This window comes from Panulirus ornatus, chromosome 72 (assembly GCF_036320965.1).
Source record: "Panulirus ornatus isolate Po-2019 chromosome 72, ASM3632096v1, whole genome shotgun sequence".
Taxonomy (NCBI): Eukaryota; Metazoa; Arthropoda; class Malacostraca; order Decapoda; family Palinuridae; genus Panulirus; species Panulirus ornatus.
Genome location: NC_092295.1, coordinates 9296336 through 9320865, shown reverse-complemented (window position 1 = coordinate 9320865; position 24530 = coordinate 9296336). Strand labels below are relative to the sequence as shown.

At 41.7% G+C, this 24530-nt stretch overlaps 1 protein-coding gene across 3 annotated transcripts in view; it reads right to left on the bottom strand.

Annotated features, from left to right (window-relative positions):
- Positions 1 to 15286, bottom strand: part of LOC139748145 (tripartite motif-containing protein 10-like) — a 127545-nt gene extending 112259 nt beyond the window's left edge. Inside the window, exons 1-2 of one of the 3 annotated variants that reach the window (XM_071660831.1) lie at positions 14928 to 15286; positions 14642 to 14751 (exon numbers count right to left, since the gene is read on the bottom strand). The gene's annotated coding sequence lies outside the window, so the exon portion shown is untranslated. Of the gene's footprint in view, positions 1 to 14069; positions 14376 to 14641; positions 14847 to 14927 lie in introns of those variants that run through there. The other 2 variants (XM_071660833.1, XM_071660832.1) reach the window with 2 other exon arrangements.
- Positions 15287 to 24530: the final 9244 nt, after the last annotated feature.

Below are 24530 nucleotides of genomic sequence, written 5' to 3'. Positions count from 1 at the left end.
GGAGTGCTCATCCTCCTCGAAGGCTCAGACTGGGGTGTCTAAATGTATGTGGATGTAACCAAGATGAGAAAAAAGGAGAGAGAGGTAGTATGTTTGAGGAAAGGAACCTGGATGTTTTGGCTCTGAGTGAAACAAAGCTCGAGGGTAAAGGGGAAGAGTGGTTTAGGAAGGTCTTGGGAGTAAAGTCAGGGGTTAGTGAGAGGACAAGAGCAAGGGAAGGAGTAGCAATACTCCTGAAACAGGAGTGGTGGGAGTATGTGATAGAGTGTAAGAAAGTAAACTCTAGACTGATATGGGTAAAACCAAAAGTGGATGGAGAGAGATGGGTGATTATTGGTGCATATGCACCTGGACATGAGAAGAAAGATCATGAGAGGCAAGTGTTTTGGGAGCAGCTGAGTGAGTGTGTTAGTAGTTTTGATGCACGAGACTGGGTTATAGTGATGGGTGATTTGAATGCAAAGGTGAGTAATGTGGCAGTTGAGGGAATAATTGGTGTACATAGGGTGGTCAGTGTTGTAAATGGAAATGGTGAAGAGCTTGTAGATTTATGTGCTGAAAAAGGACTGGTGATTGGGAATACCTAGTTTAAAAAGAGAGATATACATAAGTATACATATCTAAGTAGGAGAGATGGCCAGAGAGCACTATTGGATTAGGTATTAATTGATAGGCGCACGAGAGACTTTTGGATGTTAATGTGCTGAGAGGTGCAACTGGAGGGATGTCTGATCTTTACCTTGTGGAGGCGAAGGTGAAGATTTGTAGAGGTTTTCAGAAAAGAAGCGAGAATGTTGGGGTAAAGAGAGTGGTGAGAGTAAGTGAGCTTGGGAAGGAGACTTGTGTGAGGAAGTACCAGGAGAGACTGAGTACAGAATGGAAAAGGGTGAGAACAAAGGAGGTAAGGGGAGTGGGGAAGGAATGGGATGTATTTAGAGAAGCAGTGATGGCTTGCGCAAAATATGCTTGTGGCATGAGAAGTGTGGTAGGTGGGCAGATTAGAAAGGGTAGTGAGTGGTGGGATGTAGAAGTAAGATTATTGGTGAAAGAGAAGAGAGAGGCATTTTTGGACATTTTTGCAGGGAAATAATGCAAATGAGTGGGAGATGTATAAAAGAAAGAGGCAGGAGGTCAAGAGAAAGGTGCAAGAGGTGAAAAAGAGGGCAAATGAGAGTTGGGGTGAGAGAGTATCATTAAATTTTACGGAGGAATAAAAGATGTTTTGGAAGGAAGTAAATAAAAAGCGTAAGACAAGGGAACAAATGGGAACTTCAGTGAAGGGGGCTAATGGGGAGGTGATAACAAGTAGTGGTGATGTGAGAAGGAGATGAAGTGAGTATTTTGAAGGTTTGTTGAATGTGTTTGATGATAGAGTGGCAGATATAGGGTGTTTTGGTCGAGGTGGTGCGCAAAGTGAGAGGGTTAGGGAGAATGATTTGGTAAACAAAGAAGAGGTAGTAAAAGCTTTGCGGAAGATGAAAGCTGGCAAGGCAGTGGGTTTCGATGGTATTGCAGTGGAATCTATTAAAAAAGGGGGTGACTGTACTGTTGACTGGTTGGTAAGGTTATTTAATGTATGTATGACTAATGGCGAGGTGCCTGAGGATTGGAGGAATGCTTGTGTAGTGCCATTGTACAAAGGCAAAGGGGATAAAAGTGAGTGCTCAACTTACAGAGGTACAAGTTTGTTGAGTATTCCTGGGAAATTATATGGGAGGGTATTGATTGAGAGAGTGAGGCATGTACAGAGCATCAGATTGGGGAAGAGCAGTGAGGTTTCATAAGTGGTAGAGGATGTGTGGATCAGGTGTTTGCTTTGAAGAATGTATGTGAGAAATACTTAGAAAAGCAAATGGATTTGTATGTAGCATTTATGGGTCTGGAGAGGGAATATGGTAGAATTGATGGAGATGCTCTGTGGAAGGTATTAAGAATATATGGTGTGGGAGGCAAGTTGTTAGAAGCAGTGAAAAGTTTTTATCGAGGATGTAAGGCATGTGTATGTGTAGGAAGAGAGGAAAGTGATTGGTTCTCGGTAAATGCAGGTTTGCGGCAGGGGTGTGTGATGTCTCCATGGTTGTTAATTTGTTTATGGATGGGGTTGTTAAGGAGGTGAATGCAAGTTTTGGAAAAAGGGGCAAGTATGCAGTCTGTTGTGGATGAGAGAGCTTGGGAAGTGAGTCAGTTGTTGTTCGTTGATGATGCAGCGCTGGTGGCTGATTCGTGTGAGAAACTGCAGAAGCTGGTGACTGAGTTTGGTAAAGTGTGTGAAAGAAGAAAGCTGAGAGTAAATGTGAATAAGAGCAAGGTTATTAGGTACAGTAGGGTTGAGGGACAAGTAAATTGGGAGGTAAGTTTGAATTATGGAAAACTGGAGGAAGTGAAGTGTTTTACATATCTGGGAGTGGATTTGGCAGCGGATGGAACCACGGAAGCAAATGTGAATCATGTGGTGGGGGAGGGGGCGAAAGTCCTGGGAGCGTTGAAGAATGTGGAAGTCACGAACATTATCTCAGAAAGCAAAAATGGGTATGTTTGAAGGAATAGTGGTTTGGATGGGGCGAAATCCTGGGAGCGTTGCAGAATGTGTGGAAGTCGAGAACATTATCTCAGAAAGCAAAAATGGGTATGTTTGAAGGAATAGTGGTTCCAACAATGTTATATGGTTGCAAGGTGTGGGCTATAAACCGAGTTGTGCCGAGGAGGGTGGATGTGCTGGAAATGAGATGTTTATAGACAATATGTGGTGTGAGGTGATTTGATTGAGTAAGTAATAATAGGGTATGAGAGATGTGTGGTAATAAAAAGAGTGTGGTTGCGAAAGCAAAAGAGGGTGTTTTGAAATGGTTTGGGCACATGGAGAGAATGAGTGAGGAAAGATTGACCAAGAGGATATGTGTCAGAGGTGGAGGGAATGAGAAGTGGGAGACCAAATTGGAGGTGGAAGGATTGAGTGAAAAAGATTTTGAGCGATAAGGGCCTGAACATGCAGGAGGGTGAAAGGCGTGCAAGGAATAGAGTGAATTGGAATGATGTGGTATACAGGGGATGACATGCTGTCAATGGATTGAACCAGGGCATTTGATGCATCTGGGGTAAACCATGGAAAGTATTGTGGGGCCTGGATGTGGAAAGGGAGCTGTGGTTTCAGTGCTTTATACATGACAGCTAGAAACTGAGTGTGAACAAATGTGGCGTTTGCTGTCTTTTCCTAGCGCTACCTCACACACATGCAGGGGAGAGACGTGTCATTTCATGTGTGGCAGGGTGGCGACAGGAATAAATAAGGGCAGCAAGTATGAATTATGTGCATGAGTATATATGTATATGTCTGTGTATGTATATATATATAAGTTGAAATGTATAGGTATGTATATGTACGTGTGTGGACGTGCATGTATATGCATGTGTATGTGGGTGGGTTGGGCCATTCTTTCGTCTGTTTCCTAGCGCTACCTCGCTAACACAGGAGACAGCAACAAAGTATAATAAATAAATAAATAATCAATTCAATATACTTGACTGCCATTTCCTACATCCATATTCCCTTCATGTTGACTAAGAGATGTGGTAGCAGGAAGATGGACCTGTATTTCACTTTGTAAAAGTTGGAACAGTAGAAAGAGCCAAGCAAGAAGTGCTCATCCTTATCAAAGGCTCAAGGTAGGAAGTCTGACTGTGTATGACTGAATCTAAGACAAGAGTTTGCAAGTGTGTGTGAAACGAGGAGATTATGAGAAGATGTGAATAAAGGGGGTGAAGCCACATGGATACATATTCTGGGTAAAACTGCATTTTAACACTCCACTAACCAAGTGCTCTCTCAGATACTAATTGGGCTCTTCAAACCTTGAAATGGATTTTCAGTTTTCTGAACTTACATTTATTATTCAAAGTATTTTAGATAGTACAGCTGTGGTTGGTATATTGGTGCTATTATGCAAATAGTTCAATTGTCTTATTATTATTCTTCATAAGTATAGAACTAAAATTGTTTCATTTTCTGCATCAGAATCATCTTAAATGACAACAAGCTATGATTTCCTAATAACTAGTTTTTGATTTTTCTCTGCCATAAATTCATAGTAGTACTCATTTTTAGTTTGTTTTCTAAGATAGAACCAGCAAGTATTGGAGGCAGAACTGCTGCACAGTGATTTACCTAAGACCATAGTACTTTATTTCACTGACTTTAATTTCATCACCGAAAAGATTGTGAAAATCTCCACTTGAATGATTTCTTAGGCTAGGGAGGGGCCAGTTTTTATTAGGTTGCCAGAAATTTCAGGAATGTATTTTGTGTTTGTGTGTGTGTGCAGAGTAGCAGGTAGGAGTACATGAAGGAGATGACAGTAATTTTAAGGTTGAGAAAAAATAAACCAATTCTATATCATTTCATTTTCTCTTTCATTGTAAATTTTTTATTAATATGCCTATGTAAAAGTATTTTCTTAACCTTAGTTGACTCTAGTCAGTAGTTTAAGTGAAGATTGTAAAGTAAACATTAAAGTGTTGAAAATTAATACTGTATTCTTTATTATAAATGTTTGTGAAAGATTACTGCAACCAAGTAATTTCAACTTATTATTATTATTATTATACTTTGTCGCTGTCTCCCGCGTTTGCGAGGTAGCGCAAGGAAACAGACGAAAGAAATGGCCCAACCCCCCCCCATACACATGTATATACATACGTCCACACACGCAAATATACATACCTACACAGCTTTCCATGGTTTACCCCAGACGCTTCACATGCCTTGATTCAATCCACTGACAGCATGTCAACCCCGGTATACCACATCGATCCAATTCACTCTATTCCTTGCCCTCCTTTCACCCTCCTGCATGTTCAGGCCCCGATCACACAAAATCTTTTTCACTCCATCTTTCCACCTCCAATTTGGTCTCCCTCTTCTCCTCGTTCCCTCCACCTCCGACACATATATCCTCTTGGTCAATCTTTCCTCACTCATTCTCTCCATGTGCCCAAACCACTTCAAAACACCCTCTTCTGCTCTCTCAACCACGCTCTTTTTATTTCCACACATCTCTCTTACCCTTACGTTACTTACTCGATCAAACAACCTCACACCACACATTGTCCTCAAACATCTCATTTCCAGCACATCCATCCTCCTGCGCACAACTCTATCCATAGCCCACGCCTCGCAACCATACAACATTTTTGGAACCACTATTCCTTCAAACATACCCATTTTTGCTTTCCGAGATAATGTTCTCGACTTCCACACATTCTTCAAGGCCCCCAGAATTTTCGCCCCCTCCCCCATCCTATGATCCACTTCCGCTTCCATGGTTCCATCCGCTGCCAGATCCACTCCCAGATATCTAAAACACTTCACTTCCTCCAGTTTTTCTCCATTCAAACTCATCTCCCAATTGACTTGACCCTCAACCCTACTGTACCTAATAACCTTGCTCTTATTCACATTTACTCTTAACTTTCTTCTTCCACACACTTTACCAAACTCAGTCACCAGCTTCTGCAGTTTCTCACATGAATCAGCCACCAGCGCTGTATCATCAGCGAACAACAACTGACTCACTTCCCAAGCTCTCTCATCCCCAACAGACTTCATACTTCATACTTCATACTTCAACTTATGTAACAGGATATCATAGATAATGCACTCTGAACTGCCATCAGCTTAAATATAGTAATAGGAACTGGGCACCAAGCTGTCGATGGCCTGAGTATGATAAAAGATAACGGGAACCAACTGTCATCAATAAGGGGATAAGAACAGAGTTGGAATGATACAAATTCATATGATTACCTACTATAGTAAGTTGTTTAGTGTTTATACTTTATATAATATATATAACAACCATACAACAATATTGTATAGTTGCGAGGCATGGGCTATGGATAGAGTTGTGCGCAGGAGGGTGGATGTGCTGGAAATGAGATGTTTGAGGACAATATGTGGTGTGAGGTGGTTTGATCGAGTAAGTAATGTAAGGGTAAGAGAGGTGTGTGGAAATAAAAAGAGCGTGGTTGAGAGAGCAGAAGAGGGTGTTTTGAAATGGTTTGGGCACATGGAGAGAATGAGTGAGGAAAGATTGACCAAGAGGATATATGTGTCAGAGGTGGAGGGGACGAGGAGAAGTGGGAGACCAAATTGGAGGTGGAAAGATGGAGTGAAAAAGATTTTGAGTGATCGGGGCCTGAACATGCAGGAGGGTGAAAGGCAGGCAAGGAATAGAGTGAATTGGATCGTATGGTATACCGGGGTCGACATGCTGTCAATGGACTGAATCAGGGCATGTGAAGCGTCTGGGGTAAACCATGGAAAGTTCTGTGGGGCCTGGATGTGGAAAGGGAGCTGTGGTTTCGGGCATTATTACATGACAGCTAGAGACTGAGTGTGAATGAATGGAGCCTTTGTTGTCTTTTCCTAGCGCTACCTCGCACACGAGGGGGGAGGGGGATGTTATTTCATGTGTGGCGTGGTGGCGATGGGAATAAATAAAGGCAGACAGTATGAATTATGTACATGTGTATATATGTATATGTCTGTGTGTGTATATATATGTGTACATTGAGATGTATAGGTATGTATATTTGCGTGTGTGGACGTGTATGTATATACATGTGTATGGGGGTGGATTGGGCCATTTCTTTCGTCTGTTCCCTTGCGCTACCTCGCAAACGCGGGAGACGGCGACAAAGCAAAATAAAAAAAAAATATATACTTTAATACAGTATATCAGTAAGGTTAAAGTTATATTCTTAGAGGAAAACTTCCCCTCAAAGTATTTTCACCTCATGTATATGAAGAATTTGAAAGTTTCAGCATTTTGGTATACCGTGAGGAAATTCTTAAAAAATGAAAGATTTGGTTACTTTTCTGTTAACAAGTTTATAATTTATCCCTGGGGATAGGGGAGAAAGAATACTTCCCACATATTCCCTTCATGTCATAGAAGGCGACTAAAAGGGGAGGGAGCGGGTGGCTGGAAATCCTCCCCTCTCGTTTTTTTTTTTTTTTTTCAATTTTTCAAAGGAAGGAACAGAGAAGGGGGCCTGGTGAGGATATTCCCTCAAAGGCCCAGTCCTCTGTTCTTAACACTACCTCGCTAATGTGGGAAATGGCAAATAGTATGAAAGAAAGAAAAGTGAATAAAAGCAAGGATGTTAAGTTTATAAGGGTAGACAGAGGTTAGCTGGGGTGTGGAATATGGATGGAGAAAATCTGGAGAAAGTGGAAAGTATTAGACACCTGATAGTGGACATGACAGTGAATGGAACCACGGAAGCAGAGGTGAGTCAACAGGTGGGTGAGGGGGATAAGGTGCTGGGAGCAGCAAGGAATGTGTGGAAATAAAGGTTATTATCTGGAAGGGCAAAAATGGGAATGTTTGACGGTACAGCAGGCTCAATGAAGTCATGGATGTGAGGCATGAGCTACAGATGAGGGTGTGAGGAAGGCAGTGGATGTGATGAAAATTAAATGTTTATGGACAATATTTAGTGTGAGATGGTTTGATTGAACAAGTAATAAAAGTGCAAGAGAGACGTGTGGTAATAATAAGAGATTAAGATGTTGAGAAAGCTGAAGAGGATGTGCTGAAATGGTTTGGACATAAAAGAGTACATGAGTGAGAAGTTGACAAAGAGGATATATGTGTCAAATGTGGAGGGGACAAGGAGAAGGGGTAGATCAATTGAAGATAGAATGATGGAATGAAAAAGATTTTGAGAGATCAAAGCCTGAACATGCAGGAGGGTGAAAGGTAAGCATGGAATGGAGTGAATAGGAACATGAAAGGTAAGCATGGAATGGAGTGAATAGGAACGTGGTAAAAAATGTCGACGTGCTGTCAATAGACTGAACCAGGTTATGTGAAGCAGCCAGAGTAAACCATGGAAAAGTATGCAGGGCCTGGTTGTGGATAAGGAGCTGTGGTGTCATGCATTACACATGACAGCAAGAATGGATGTGGGCCACTGTTATTCCCTTGTTAATGTGGAAATGGCAAACAAGTATAATACATAATATTCTTTTTTCTTTCAAACTATTCGCCATTTCCCGCGTTAGCGAGGTAGCGTTAAGAACAGAGGACTGGGCCTTTTTGGAATATCCTCACCTGGCCCCCTCTGTTCCTTCTTTTGGAAAATAGCAAAAAAAAAATGAGAGGGGATTTCCAGCCCCCCCGCTCCCTCCCCTTTTAGTCGCCTTCTACGACATGCAGGGAATATGTGGGAAGTATTCTTAATCCCCTATCCCCAGGGATAAATATATATATATATATATATATATATATATATATATATATATATATATATATATATATATATATATATATATAAATATTTTTTTTTTATACTTTGTCGCTGTCTCCCGCGTTTGCGAGGTAGCGCAAGGAAACAGACGAAAGAAATGGCCCAACCCCCCCCATACACATGTATATATATACGTCCACACACGCAACTATACATACCTACACAGCTTTCCATGGTTTACCCCAGACGCTTCACATGCCTTGATTCAATCCACTGACAGCACGTCAACCCCGGTATACCACATCGCTCCAATTCACTCTATTCCTTGCCCTCCTTTCACCCTCCTGCATGTTCAGGCCCCGATCACACAAAATCTTTTTCACTCCATCTTTCCACCTCCAATTTGGTCTCCCTCTTCTCCTGGCTCCCTCCACCTCCGACACATATATCCTCTTGGTCAATCTGAGGAAAGATTGACCAAGAGAATATATGTGTTGGAGGTGGAGGGAACGAGGAGAAGAGGGAGACCAAATTGGAGGTGGAGAGATGGAGTGAAAAAGATTTTGTGTGATCGGGGCCTGAACATGCAAGATGGTGAAAGGAGGGCAAGGAATAGAGTGAATTGGAGCGATGTGGTATACCGGGGTTGACGTGCTGTCAGTGGATTGAATCAAGGCATGTGAAGCGTCTGGGGTAAACCATGGAAAGCTGTGTAGGTATGTATATTTGCGTGTGTGGACGTATGTATATACATGTGTATGGGGGGGGTTGGGCCATTTCTTTCGTCTGTTTCCTTGCGCTACCTCGCAAACGCAGGAGACAGCGACAAAGTATAATAAAAAAAATAAAAAATAATATATATATATATATATATATTTTTTTTTTTTTTTTTTTTTTTTTTTTCATACTTTGCCGCTGTCTCCCGCGTTTGCGAGGTAGCGCAAGGAAACAGACGAAAGAAATGGCCCAACCCCCCCCCCATACACATGTACATACACACGTCCACACACGCAAATATACATACCTACACAGCTTTCCATGGTTTACCCCAGACGCTTCACATGCCTTGCTTCAATCCACTGACAGCACGTCAACCCCTGTATACCACATGACTCCAATTCACTCTATTTCTTGCCCTCCTTTCACCCTCCTGCATGTTCAGGCCCCGATCACACAAAATCTTTTTCACTCCATCTTTCCACCTCCAATTTGGTCTCCCTCTTCTCCTCGTTCCCTCCACCTCCGACACATATATCCTCTTGGTCAATCTCTCCTCACTCATTCTCTCCATGTGCCCAAACCATTTCAAAACACCCTCCTCTGCTCTCTCAACCACGCTCTTTTTATTTCCACACATCTCTCTTACCCTTACGTTACTTACTCGATCAAACCACCTCACACCACACATTGTCCTCAAACATCTCATTTCCAGCACATCCATCCTCCTGCGCACATCTCTATCCATAGCCCACGCCTCGCAACCATACAACATTGTTGGAACCACTATTCCCTCAAACATACCCATTTTTGCTTTCCGAGATAATGTTCTCGACTTCCACACATTTTTCAAGGCTCCCAAAATTTTCGCCCCCTCCCCCACCCTATGATCCACTTCCGCTTCCATGGTTCCATCCGCTGACAGATCCACTCCCAGATATCTAAAACACTTCACTTCCTCCAGTTTTTCTCCATTCAAACTCACCTCCCAATTGACTTGACCCTCACCCCTACTGTACCTAATAACCTTGCTCTTATTCACATTTACTCTCAACTTTCTTCTTCCACACACTTTACCAAACTCAGTCACCAGCTTCTGCAGTTTCTCACATGAATCAGCCACCAGCGCTGTATCATCAGCGAACAACAACTGACTCACTTCCCAAGCTCTCTCATCCCCAACAGACTTCATACTTGCCCCTCTTTCCAAAACTCTTGCATTCACCTCCCTAGCAACCCCATCCATAAACAAATTAAACAACCATGGAGACATCACACACCCCTGCCGCAAACCTACATTCACTGAGAACCAATCACTTTCCTCTCTTCCTACACGTACACATGCCTTACATCCTCAATAAAAACTTTTCACTGCTTCTAACAACTTGCCTCCCACACCATATATTCTTAATACCTTCCACAGAGCATCTCTATCAACTCTATCATATGCCTTCTCCAGATCCATAAATGCTACATACAAATCCATTTGCTTTTCTAAGTATTTCTCACATACATTCTTCAAAGCAAACACCTGATCCACACATCCTCTACCACTTCTGAAACCACACTGCTCTTCCCCAATCTGATGCTCTGTACATGCCTTCACCCTCTCAATCAATATCCTCCCATATAATTTACCAGGAATACTCAACAAACTTATACCTCTGTAATTTGAGCACTCACTCTTATCCCCTTTGCCTTTGTACAATGGCACTATGCACGCATTCCGCCAATCCTCAGGCACCTCACCATGAGTCATACATACATTAAATAACCTTACCAACCAGTCAACAATACAGTCACCCCCTTTTTTAATAAATTCCACTGCAATACCATCCAAACCTGCTGCCTTGCCGGCTTTCATCTTCCGCAAAGCTTTTACTACCTCTTCTCTGTTTACCAAATCATTTTCCCTAACCCTCTCACTTTGCACACCACCTCGACCAAAACACCCTATAACTGCCACTCTATCATCAAACACATTCAACAAACCTTCAAAATACTCACTCCATCTCCTTCTCACATCACCACTACTTGTTATTACCTCCCCATTTGCGCCCTTCACTGAAGTTCCCATTTGCTCCCTTGTCTTACGCACTTTGTTTACCTCCTTCCAGAACATCTTTTTATTCTCCCTAAAATTTAATGATACTCTCTCATCCCAACTCTCATTTGGGTAGAGAGGATGTGTGGATCAGGTGTTTGCTTTGAAGAATGTATATGAGAAATACTTAGAAAAGCAAATGGATTTGTATGTAGCATTTATGGATCTAGAGAAGGCATATGATAGAGTTGATAGAGATGCTCTGTGGAAGGTATTAAGAATATATGGTGTGGGAGGCAAGTTGTTAGAAGCAGTGAAAAGTTTTTATCGAGGATGTAAGGCATGTGTACGTGTAGGAAGAGAGGAAAGTGATTGGTTCTCAGTGAATGTAGGTTTGCGGCAGGGGTGTGTGATGTCTCCATGGTTGTTTAATTTGTTTATGGATGGGGTTGTTAGGGAGGTGAATGCAAGAGTTTTGGAAAGAGGGGCAAGTATGAAGTCTGTTGGGGATGAGAGAGCTTGGGAAGTGAGTCAGTTGTTGTTCGCTGATGATACAGCGCTGGTGGCTGATTCATGTGAGAAACTACAGAAGCTGGTGACTGAGTTTGGTAAAGTGTGTGAAAGAAGAAAGTTAAGAGTAAATGTGAATAAGAGCAAGGTTATTAGGTACAGTAGGGTTGAGGGTCAAGTCAACTGGGAGGTGAGTTTGAATGGAGAAAAACTGGAGGAAGTGAAGTGTTTAGATATGTGGGAGTGGATCTGGCAGCGGATGGAACCATGGAAGCGGAAGTGGATCATAGGGTGGGGGAGGGGGCGAAAATTCTGGGAGCCTTGAAGAATGTGTGGAAGTCGAGAACATTATCTCGGAGAGCAAAAATGGGTATGTTTGAAGGAATAGTGGTTCCAACAATGTTGTATGGTTGCGAGGCGTGGACTATGGATAGAGTTGTGCGCAGGAGGATGGATGTGCTGGAAATGAGATGTTTGAGGACAATGTGTGGTGTGAGGTGGTTTGATCGAGTAAGTAACGTAAGGGTAAGAGAGATGTGTGGAAATAAAAAGAGCGTGGTTGAGAGAGCAGAGGAAGGCGTTTTGAAATGTTTTGGTCACATGGAGAGAATGAGTGAGGAAAGATTGACCAAGAGGATATATGTGTCGGAGGTGGAGGGAACGAGGAGAAGAGGGAGACCAAATTGGAGGTGGAAAGATGGAGTGAAAAAGATTTTGTGTGATCGGGGCCTGAACATGCAGGAGGGTGAAAGGAGGGCAAGGAATAGAGTGAATTGGAGCGATGTGGTATACCGGGGTTGACGTGCTGTCAGTGGATTGAATCAAGGCATGTGAAGCGTCTGGGGTAAACCATGGAAAGCTGTGTAGGTATGTATATTTGTGTGTGTGGACGTATGTATATACATGTGTATGGGGGGGGTTGGGCCATTTCTTTCGTCTGTTTCCTTGCGCTACCTCGCAAACGCGGGAGACAGCGACAAAGTATAAAAAAAAAAAAAAATATATTATCATTTTTTATTATTATACTTTGTCGCTGTCTCAAGCGTTTGCGAGGTAGCGCAAGGAAACAGACGAAAGAAATGGCCCAACCCCCCCCATACACATGTATATACATACGTCCACACACGCAAATATACATACCTACACAGCTTTCCATGGTTTACCCCGGACGCTTCACATGCCTTGATTCAATCCACTGACAGCACGTCAACCCCTGTATACCACATCACTCCAATTCACTCTATTCCTTGCCCTCCTTTCACCCTCCTGCATGTTCAGGCCCCGATCACACAAAATCTTTTTCACTCCATCTTTCCACCTCCAATTTGGTCTCCCTCTTCTCCTTGTTCCCTCCACCTCCGACACATATATCCTCTTGGTCAATATTTCCTCACTCATCCTCTCCATGTGCCCAAACCACTTCAAAACACCCTCTTCTACTCTCTCAACCACGCTCTTTTTATTTCCACACATCTCTCTTACCTTTACGTGACTCACTCGATCAAACCACCTCACACCACACATTGTCCTCAAACATCTCATTTCCAGCACATCCATCCTCCTGCGCACAACTCTATCCATAGCCCACGCCTCGCAACCATACAACATTGTTGGATCCACTATTCCTTCAAACATACCCATTTTTGCTTTCCGAGATAATGTTCTCGACTTCCACACATTCTTCAAGGCCCCCAGGATTTTCGCCCCCTCCCCCACCCTATGATCCACTTCCGCTTCCATGGTTCCATCCGCTGCCAGATCCACTCCCAGATATCTAAAACACTTCACTTCCTCCAGTTTTTCTCCATTCAAACTCACCTCCCAATTGACTTGACCCTCAACCCTACTGTACCTAATAACCTTGCTCTTATTCACATTTACTCTTAACTTTCTTCTTCCACACACTTTTCCAAACTCAGTCACCAGCTTCTGCAGTTTCTCACATGAATCAGCCACCAGCGCTGTATCATCAGCGAACAACAACTGACTCATTTCCCAAGCTCTCTCATCCCCAACAGACTTCATACTTGCCCCTCTTTCCAAAACTCTTGCATTTACCTCCCTAACAACCCCATCCATAAACAAATTAAACAACCATGGAGACATCACACACCCCTGCCGCAAACCTACATTCACTGAGAACCAATCACTTTCCTCTCTTCCTATATATATATTCCTCATTTGCTTTACCCATGCATTTATATATCACACATGTAAGCAATATAAAAGAGTAACCACAGGCAATACAAAGATACAATGCAAAAGTTGTTAGAATGCTTGTAATGAAGTATTGTGATTAATGTGAAATTATTTAAAAGTCTACTCCACAGTATTCAAAATTCAAGAGAAGGCACCCAGGGAGTTTTGAACTATCTTCCTGAAGTGTAAAAACTGGTGAATATGTATTTTCACTGACATTATAGTAAGTTGTCAAGATATAAAGTCATTCCCATAGGAGTAGTCAAGTACTCTGTGACTACAGAGGGTACTTCAGAACTGTTACTTAAAAAAGGGTACTTAAAAAAGGGTATATGTGTAAAACACTTACCAAATATAAACCATCCAACCATAACCTCTTTTCCTCTCAAAAATAAATACACCTGTTTTGATAGTAGTGCAAACGAAAACATCATTCTATGATCATACTACTGAGATTTCTTCCTGTTATTCCTAAGTCCAACATCCTTAGAAGTTACTTCATGCTTCGTATTCAACTTATGGCGTTCGAACTGTGGAAGTCTCGATTCGTAACATTCAATGAAATTACAAACTTGCCATATTCCTGTAAGACTTAATCTCATACCAGATCCAAGGCAGAGTATTGCACTAAGGTATGTGGTTTCGTCACTTCAGGGAGTGTTGTTGGGTCTCACAGAATTTTACCTTCATGTACATTCATACTAATGAAATCAAACCAATTCTTATCTCAATTTAGAGATCTAAATATGTTTGATCTATTTCATACTGGGGGTTCCCCCATAAGGCATGATAAGTGTATCGTTCGTCTGGCAGGGATTCACAAAAGCGATATTAGATGTTTGTTTACATTCAAGTTTTGGGGAAAATGAAAAAAAAATGACGTTCATTGTCAACTACACTAATATAATAATATTATCTTACCAGATTATTGCTAAGTTGCGTTGGTTAGGGAAGAGTCGTATGTGTCACGAACTTTGTATGCTCCTGAGTCAGTCTTGACGTGATCCAACAAACAGCTTCTTTGGAGTTCTCTGAGGACAAGTAAGGACAACAGTAGTTGTCTGTCCAGCGATGAATGGACGTATATGAGAAATCAAACATGCCCACATGTGGACCATGGGTAAAAGGTTGTAAAAATAAGTTTATGTTTTACGCTACTGTGTAAACGGCTATCATCATGATTCAAGATCATTGTAAATTTACATACCACTTGAAACTGTTGTCACATCCGTCATGACAGAACTCAAACACTGCCACAGAATTCAATTTTTTTTTTCCTACGATTTAGAATTTCATTAAGCTGCCGATATGAAGGTATACAATATGAGAACTTATTCCGAGTGTTATGAACGATTAGAGGGAGAAATCCTGTGTTGAGATGCAGTTAACAAGCTACTGAAATGTATATTTGTCAGGTCGCAAGTGGCAGGTTCTCCGGAAGCCAGTTAGACGTGTACAGGACGGGTGCATGAAGTGTAATGATGATACTGATCTTTAGAGTGTATTAGATTGGCACCGGCTTGTTTCACTGCCCTTACTGGCACACGTTGCAATGGGTGCGTGTCTGAATGTAAGGATGCATCGAGGTGGGTGTGAGTTGTGAATGCATCATTCTGAATTTCAGATAAGCTCCCAAAGAACATCACAAGTTTCATGATTTGTTTCACTTCGTCATGCATTATTTCATCATTTCAAAAAACAAAAACAAAATGAGCTTGAAAAATTACTGATACAGGAAATGATGGATGCCAACACCTGAAATGAACGAAAAACACTTATAAATCAACTTTTCAAGAATTACAGATATATGTTAGTTAAGACATCACATATTCATGAATTCCCCAAAACCAGTTTATATCAAAGAGTTCTGGTGTTTCCAGCACCTTTTGAAAACTTCGGCATCCCAAAGCTCATCTACTTCCAGAAGCAGGGAAATGCAGACTTTTCTAGTGAGAAGTTCTTTGAAGGGACCTGACTCCCAACGGTACATCCTCGCCAAGGGATATTGTTTCATGGAATTTGTAACTTAGTATAGGAACGTGGATGTTCAAGGGTTAAGGGGAAGAATGGGTTGGAAATGTGTAAGGACTGAAGCCATGGGTTGAAGGCAAGAGATAAGTAAGGGGTAACAAACGCTGTAGCAGTTGTCACTGTGTGAGAGAGAGAGAGAGAGAGAGAGAGAGAGAGAGAGAGAGAGAGAGAGAGAGAGAGAGAGAGAGAGAGAGAGAGAGAGAGAGAGAGATGTGGAGGAAAACGAAAGTTAAATGCTAGGGATGAGTGATTATTACTCCTTATCCATCAAGCCGCAAACAGGAAGATCACGAGACATGTTTTAGGAGCACCTGAACGTGTCAGTAGTTTTGATGTAAGAAACCGGGTATAAATGATAGGTGATTCAAATGCGGTGAGTGATGTGGCAGTTGAGGGGGCACATGGCATTCAGTAAAGTAATGGAAGCCTGTGTGGTTCTGGACTGAGAGAGGGTTAGTGATCGCGAATAACAGATTTAAAAAGTGGGACATACACAAGTGTGCGTATGTGAGAAGGAAAGATGATCTGTGGGCAATATTGGATTCCATACTAATTGATGACCGCGCAAGAGACTTGGATATGAATGTGCTGAAAAAATAAAACGAGGACAAATCAGAACATCTATAAAGGGAACAAATGCGGAAACGGTAATAGTATAGTGATGAAGTGAGGAGGGGATAACTTGAGTATTTTGAAGGATTGTTGAATGTGTTTGATGAGGTGGCAGAACTAGGGTGTTTGATTTGGGGTAGTTTGCGAAGTATATCACGGAGAGCGGTCGAATGAGGAGATAGAGGTAATGAAAGCCATGCGTAGGATGAAACGTGGCAAGGCTGCTGGAGTGAACGGTATTGCAGATTAATTTCTGAAGAGGGTGACTGTGTTGGTCAATGTTTAGTTAGGATTTTCACTGTATATATGGATGATGGTGAGGTATGCATGTATTGGGCCATTGGATAAAGGAAAGGGGGGCAAAGTGAGTGTTCAAACTAGAGAGGTATAAATATGTTGTTGATTGCACCTAGTAGGTTGTATGAGAAAGTAGTGGTTGAGAGGATGAAGGCTTGTGCAGAGCGTCAAATTAGGAAGGAATAGTGTGGTTTCAAAAATGTTATATGTGTGGATCAGGTGTTTGTTTGCAGAATGTGTGTGATAAACAGAAAGGGTTTGTGTGTGGGCATTTATGGGTTGAGGGTCTAGCAGAGTACCTCAGGGTTCTGTTTGCGACCATTACACTTCTTATATATGTAAATGGCTTGCCTGAAGAGAGGGACTCTTACCTGAACATGTTTGTAGATGATGATAAGGTCATAAGTGAAAAGCGAGGTGGATTTCATCAACATACAAGCTGACCTGATCAGATCTCAAAGTTGGTTTGATACTCAGTTTTTGATATTCAACCCAAGCAAATGTACAATAATGAGGATGGGATAAAGTGAAAGGAATACCGTGATGTGACCACTTCGTAGTAGGATACAAACAAGCTTCAGGATTGTTTGTAAGAATAGATATCGTCCCTACTCTGTCGTCCAACTGCAGGACCTCTGGGAGGAGGTGCCGGGGGTACAACGTACCCGGGCCCGGGAGTCCAAAAGGGAGACCAGGAATTTCTTGGGATTCCAGATAATGCAGAAAATCAACAGAGCGGAGGCTCCATTCCAACCCCTCTCTCATCTTCCATACCCTTCTTGGCCCGACAGCTCATGACACAAAACCGTAGTGGATAAAAACAGGATGACGAATGGAGAAGGGAAGGGGACCCGAAGGAAACTTTGTACCTCCTGATAAAATTCCTCATAGCGGGCCTGCGTCCAAGTCCTACCGACATCAAGGTAAGAGTAGAGGAGACAGACTGTCTGCTAGCTAACATCAGAATAGCTTTCAACTTTATGGCTGTGGAAATATTTAGCAAGTTCTTCATAATCTACGAATTATCAAAACTAGAATGTATTTCTCAAGTTCGGTCACCGCTGCCAAAGAAGCACAAAGTGGTAATAGAGAAGGTCCAGAGGAGGGCAACAAATACGGTACCTAAATTAAGGGAGTGAATTACAGGGAAAGGCTAGCGTAGTGGCTTTAAACTTGCCCACCATAGAAATTAGAGGAGGGGGGGGGGGGGCCAATCACAGCCTTTCACATAAGTATTAACAACAGACGGATGACGTCAATAGATGAAAAGATTTAGGAATATGACAACTAGTGGACACAACGTGAAAATGAGATGGAAACGTTAAAAAAAAAAGGAAGATAATGTTCAACAGAGGCCCTACAAGTGTAAAATTCCCAACCTGTACTGTGTAAACAGATGATTTCAAAATGAAGATGACGGAGCAACACGGAGTGTAGAATCTCTTCCCGTAACACACAAATAGTAATCACATTATATCGTTAAAGTTACTCAAGTTCGTAGCTTGACGAAATATATCAACAAAATATATTTTCTATCATTGATTGCACGCGTCACATAGATTATGAAAACAACTCATATGAATTTCAATTTTGTATTACTTTTTCCCCATCTTCAATACTGTGCTGCTGAATAAGATTTAACTTAATAATCCGGTAAATGTGGGAATATATAGACATTTCATCATCATCTTATTAGCTAGAGAACCTGTAATAAAGTCAGCCCCATGTCACAATATCTCCCTGAGTATATCCCCTGTCTCTGTCGTAGAAGACAGCGAAGGCGGGAGCGGGGTGCAGTGGAATGTTTTCCTCCTGTATTATCATTACATAATACGGGAACCAAGCAAGGCGCTTACGACTGATAGATCAGTCCTCGAAGGCTATAAAATTAGTCTTCTGTTCGCGCTACAACCCAGCCGACGGAGAGAAGCGTGAACATTACACTGGCAACTGATCGTTACAAACCAAAGCAGGAATGATTTAAAATCTATAGTACCGATAATGAGACAATCAATCCTGAAAGTAATCAATAAGGATATGCAAGAATGTTGTTCGTGAGACGTGATCGCAGGACAACAGTTACAAGCGATTGCAATGTCTCCCTCCGCGACATTATGTTCATTACTGAAGGTAACACAATCAAATATATCTCCGCTACATCCTTATGTGTCGGTTTGAAATCCTTCCTCGACATCACTTTAAGCTAATACTTACGGGTCAGGTCAAAGGCTATCTTTATCTTGGACACCATCAGCTCTGACTTAACTCATACTACTAAGTAGTCAATCGTCCATTTTTACTACACCCTCATCTTCACAACACTATCGACACCCCTGGCCAGTAACCCAACCCATAAAGCTCAGGTCAAAGTTCATCTCTACACACTTATCTTTACTACACCCTCGATAATACGGGCCTTTCACCAGGAGGCGTAACGAAGGGTTAAGCGATCGCCGTCAACAATAAACTGAATGATTTATAAATTTTCCATTCACTTTATAACATTTACTCCTCGAGAAGAAAAACAAGTAAATGCATATCTGAGTTATTTTAACTGTTTTAGGCATTATTAACAATAATAATTAGGATTCAATAGTCAGAAAGCCCCATAGTACAAGATTGCTTGACGACGTATTTACTACCAACAAATCAAAGACATTGGCCCATGTTTGATACTGGGAGGGGGAGGTGTCATCACTCCCCCTAAACCCTCCCATATTTTCACCTTTTGTTTTAAACTTCGAAGATCGGTTGATGCCGTCTTCATTAAGCCTTTGACCCTACCTGACCTTCATCCAACCGGAATGTGTCACGTCAGAAAACGGTTTCATTAAACTCATTTTTCGACATAACAAGCAACAACAACAATCGGTCGATTACATCTAGATAATTACATCCAGATTTCTCCCTCTGGTTAGACCAGAGATGTCCCTTACACTCGTCTGCTACTAGTGGGTTTGGACGCTGTCGCACTACATTAAATGCTGAAGACAAAACCAAGAGCTTTCATAAAAGGCGAGTGGATCGAGCTAGACTGGACCCCAAATTCTGTGTTGGTTGAGTTAGAATAAAGTTACACAGGCGGTGTTACGACTAGCCTCTGAGCCAAATGTCATGCGAGATTTATTTACTTATTTTTCCCCCCCATTATACTTTATCGTCGTTTCTCGCGTCAGTGAGGTAGCGCCAGGAAACAGACGAAGAATGGCCCAAACACACACACACACACACACACACACATATGTATATATATATATATATATATATATATATATATATATACATATGTATATATATATATATATATATATATATATATATATATATATATATATATATATATATATATATAAAAATATTCATCTATCATACTTTGTCGCTGTCTCCCGCGTTAGCGAGGTAGCGCAAGAAAACACGAAAGAATAGCCCAACCCATCCACTTACACATGTATATACATACACGTCCATACACGCACATATGCATACCTATACATTTTAACGTATACATATACATATATACACACATATATATACAAATGTACATAATTCATACAACAAAGGCCACATTCGTTCACACTCAGTCTCTAGCTGTCATGTATATGTACCGAAACCACAGCTCCCTTTCCACATCCAGGTCCCACAAAACTCTTCTTGGTTTACCCCAGACGCTTCACATGCCCTGGTTCAATCCATTGACAGCACGTTGACCCCGGTATACCACATCGTTCTAATTCGCTCTATTCCTTGCACGCCTGTCACCCTCCTGTATGTTCAGGCCCCGATCGTTCAAAATCTTTTTAACTCCATCCTTCCACCTCCAATTTGGTCTCCCTCTTCTTGTTCCCTCCACCTCTAACGCATATATCCTCTTCGTCAATCTTTCCTCACTTATTCTCTATATGTCCAGACCATTTCAACACACCCTCTTTGCTCTCTCAACCACACTTTTTGTTTCATTTCCACACATCTCTCTTACCCATGGCATTAAGTCAAGCACAAATGAAGTCAAATGAACCCCAAATTTTCTTCTTGCTTTCTTCAGTGCTTTTTGTACGTCAGTCTTCGACAAAGTTTTGAATATAACAACTACAGCGTTATTTTCTAAAGATATTCAACCTTGCATTATAAGCTTTCACGTACATTACCTACTAGCTACAAACTTCAATAAGAACATTTTAGAGAGAAGTATAAATTTTTAGAAAGAGATGACATCTATGTATTAAAATCGCCCTGTCTAACATTGAAACAGAAAAATCTTGGTCTTTATATTAAACCTGAAGTGAGTCTTACGTTTTGTAGAGGTAAATTATGGTGAATTGCCATCTATGGTTTAATTTCGTATTCCTTCTCCCCTCTTAATTCATGGTTTACAAGCATAATAAGGGAATCTCATCTTAGAACGTTACACGCTGAGCACCTGACACTTTAGCGTCACTCCAAGTACAATCATGGCTCCTTGAGCACTAAGGGATTATTCTTTTGATACACAGATGCGCTCCTTTCCGCACAACTACAGAAGAGAAACTTCTTGAACTTCCGGGACCCCTCCTCAACCCTTGTTTTCACACAGATGAAACTGATCACCAGAAACACTTAAGATGTTGCTTCAGAGAAGTTTTACATTTACCTGGCTTCATGTGCTACCACGGGTGCTATGAAGCAGGAACTTGCTAAAACTTATTCCTTTTTACGCATGTTTGGTATAATGTTTTCTTAAGCTTGTCTGGGATATTTTTTGCCGTGCGTCTTGCCCGGAAATTTTTGAGACAACGGAAGCAACTTTAGAGTCGCAGCTGAATTTCTATTTCTGTTCTGTGGTTATCCTCTACTGTATTCTATGGTTATCCTCTACTGTATTCTATGGTTATCCTCTACTGTATTCTTATTTTGCCAAATGATGAATGGAAATTAATCCTACCAAGACTACTATCTTTGCGAAGACATCGTTCAAACGAGGGGCTGTACCCGAGTTGACGATTGTGTTGGCTGATGTGAAAATGAGAATACATCATGGAACCCTGACCCATAACGATGATGATCTCGATCGTCCGACACCCATCATTTTGTTACGGAATAGATCAAACGTCTATCAACACGAGAGACATAATATAGGACATAGATTACCTCACTCCTGGAGAACGCCAACAGCTTGACGTTACATCATAATTTAGCAAGATCATGAAACGAAGAAGATTTAGACGAAGGGTCCACGGGTGGCCCGAGTTTTTTTGGACCCTAAGCTGATCCCCTTTTGAAGGTCCCCTCCACCCTTCACACTACCCACTAAATCGCTGGCTCTAAGGGGCTCTGGGGCATGCCCCCAGAAAAGTTTGAAAATTTAGGGTGTCTGGGACAGCATATCATGCTTTCTGAAAAGTGCCATAAATTAACAGAAGCAGATTTGCTCTCCTTATGAGATGAAACAAGAGCTCATTGCAAGGTGAGGGCGTCCAGTTACCTAATCTGGCAATGCGCATTTCAAAATTCCCTTTCATGAATGCGCACACTACAATCTTGTATTACTGTATCGTTGTGCTACTGTAGCATTTTATTATCGTTCTTTAGCTCAGTACAATATTGTAGTAATACATATCAATTTACCAATCATTATTGTCATTTACTTTGTAATAAGGAACCTTAACAATCATCAAGATCACGTACCATAGCATCACTAATCATAGAGCCTAATGGAGATCAATGATTTATTTCCTGAACATTCTCTATCTTCTTTTACATGGTCTCTATTCTGCTGGTTTTTGTCTTAGGAGTAATGAGACACTTCTTAGATATTTGGGGGTTACAGAAGCGGACCCATGTGGGGTGGGGGTGCGGGTGTCCGTGAGCCTCTCTGTACTATATACAGAGCAAAAGACCTCACTTATGTACATGATATGCTGAAGAAATATAGTTTGCTATGGCAAGATAATGACTGCTGCTGTAAGATAACATAATAACAACATGATTCAGATAGCTACTCTTTCCTCTCCTCCCCATCTCATGAGTCCCTGATCACTTGGATAAGCCTCAGATTAATCCTGTATTCCAGCAGGTAAATGTTGATTGTTCCCTCAACAGGATGAGAGACGTTGGTCAGTAATGATGGAGTAAAACTGCAAAATGACATCACCGCTGTTTCACACGCCCTGAGCAGCCGCCTGGTGAACACTCTTAACATGAGGATTGTGCATAACATGATGGACTTGGTAGATTGTGTTGCTACATTCTTTAGTAAATCTCGAAGGCGACAGACGGCGCTTGAGAACAGGGCCACTGAAAGGAATTTTATCATTTCATCAGGGGGTACGACAAAGTTTCTTTCAGGTCCCCTTCCTTTCATCATTAATCATCCTTTTCTTATCTTCTACGGTTTTAAGCCATGTGTTTTAAGAATAAGAATATTTTACTATGTTAGGCTGATACAAAATGTGAACACTAGTCTTCAATATATGCACACATCTTCTGTGATCCTAGGAATTTCCCGGGCCCCCTTTTGGACCCCCACGGGGCAGAGCTCAATGCACTCCTGCTCCCCCATCTCACTGACCGAGCTTCAAAACGCGATATGTAACCATCATGCTCAGATGTAGGTCAGATCGAGATGAATGTATAGATGTATCATGCACGATGTGCAGACACGGTGCTTAGAACATCATGACGCATTTGAGTTATACTTAGTTTGTTGAACCTTCCTAAGGTAGTTTGCTTAGATGACGTGTGTGTGTGTGTGTGTTGGAGGGGAGGAGGTTGACTCACCTAGAGGGAACACAACACACTGAAATATGCAGTATTTTACTTGTTGGGACTAATACAATCCCAGTTCACTGTTAAATTGGCGTCAAAACATCAAGGGATGGCACATAGGAAGGACTCGCTCGTTGGTTTACATGGTAGAGGCACTGCCTTGGTCAAACATACTAGGTAGATTAATGTAGTCATCAAGAGTGAGCAAGATGTTAGAAAGAAAGTGGATACCTTTAATGTCATGTAGTTCATGAAGGCAAGCAAATTGGCAGATGGTCTGGGATTAATGCCAACTGTACCGCCTTCTGCAGGAAAAACACTATAAGGTTCTAGTAGAGACGGTAGAAGAGCGCTGTAAATGCAGCACCACCGTTATGCTGGATGACCACCACCTGCTCACAGAGATACAGATGATCACAGAGCGGCTTCAGTAAGCACTTTTAAGATGAACAACTCAGGCACAACACCTCTCGCTGGGGACAATGGTCACAGGTGTCATCAGTGAAGTGATGGGTTGATACGTAGAAGGCCTGCCATCCCCAGCAACAGCTGAGAGATACTATGAAAAGAAAAATAACAAAGAATGTCATAAACACAGAAGCAGAGACGTTCAGAAAAATTTACAGATTAATCTTGGTAAATATCCATTGGTCACTATGTTTCGTCTGTGAATGGGGGAACGGCTTGTTTACTGACCGACATGTCTGATGACAATTACGTAGACGGCAAATGAGCCAAGACCGCGTGAATGGACTGCTGTTAACACAAACACATTCACACGATATACCATTAGATACAGATGTCATTATCAAAGGATTTACAAGATGAAATCCACGGAGAATGAAGTAGCTGAACATCCGAGGGGAAAACTGAGAGTTCTCGTTAAAGACTATATATGTAAATTATATGGGAAGGTATTGATTGAGAGGGTGAAGGCATGTACAGAGCATCAGATTGGGGAAGAGCAGTGTGGTTTCAGAAGTGGTAGAGGATGTGTGGATCAGGTGTTTGCTTTGAAGAATGTATGTGAGAAATACTTAGAAAAGCAAATGGATTTGTATGTAGCATTTATGGATCTGGAGAAGGCATATGATAGAGTTGATAGAGATGCTCTGTGGAAGGTATTAAG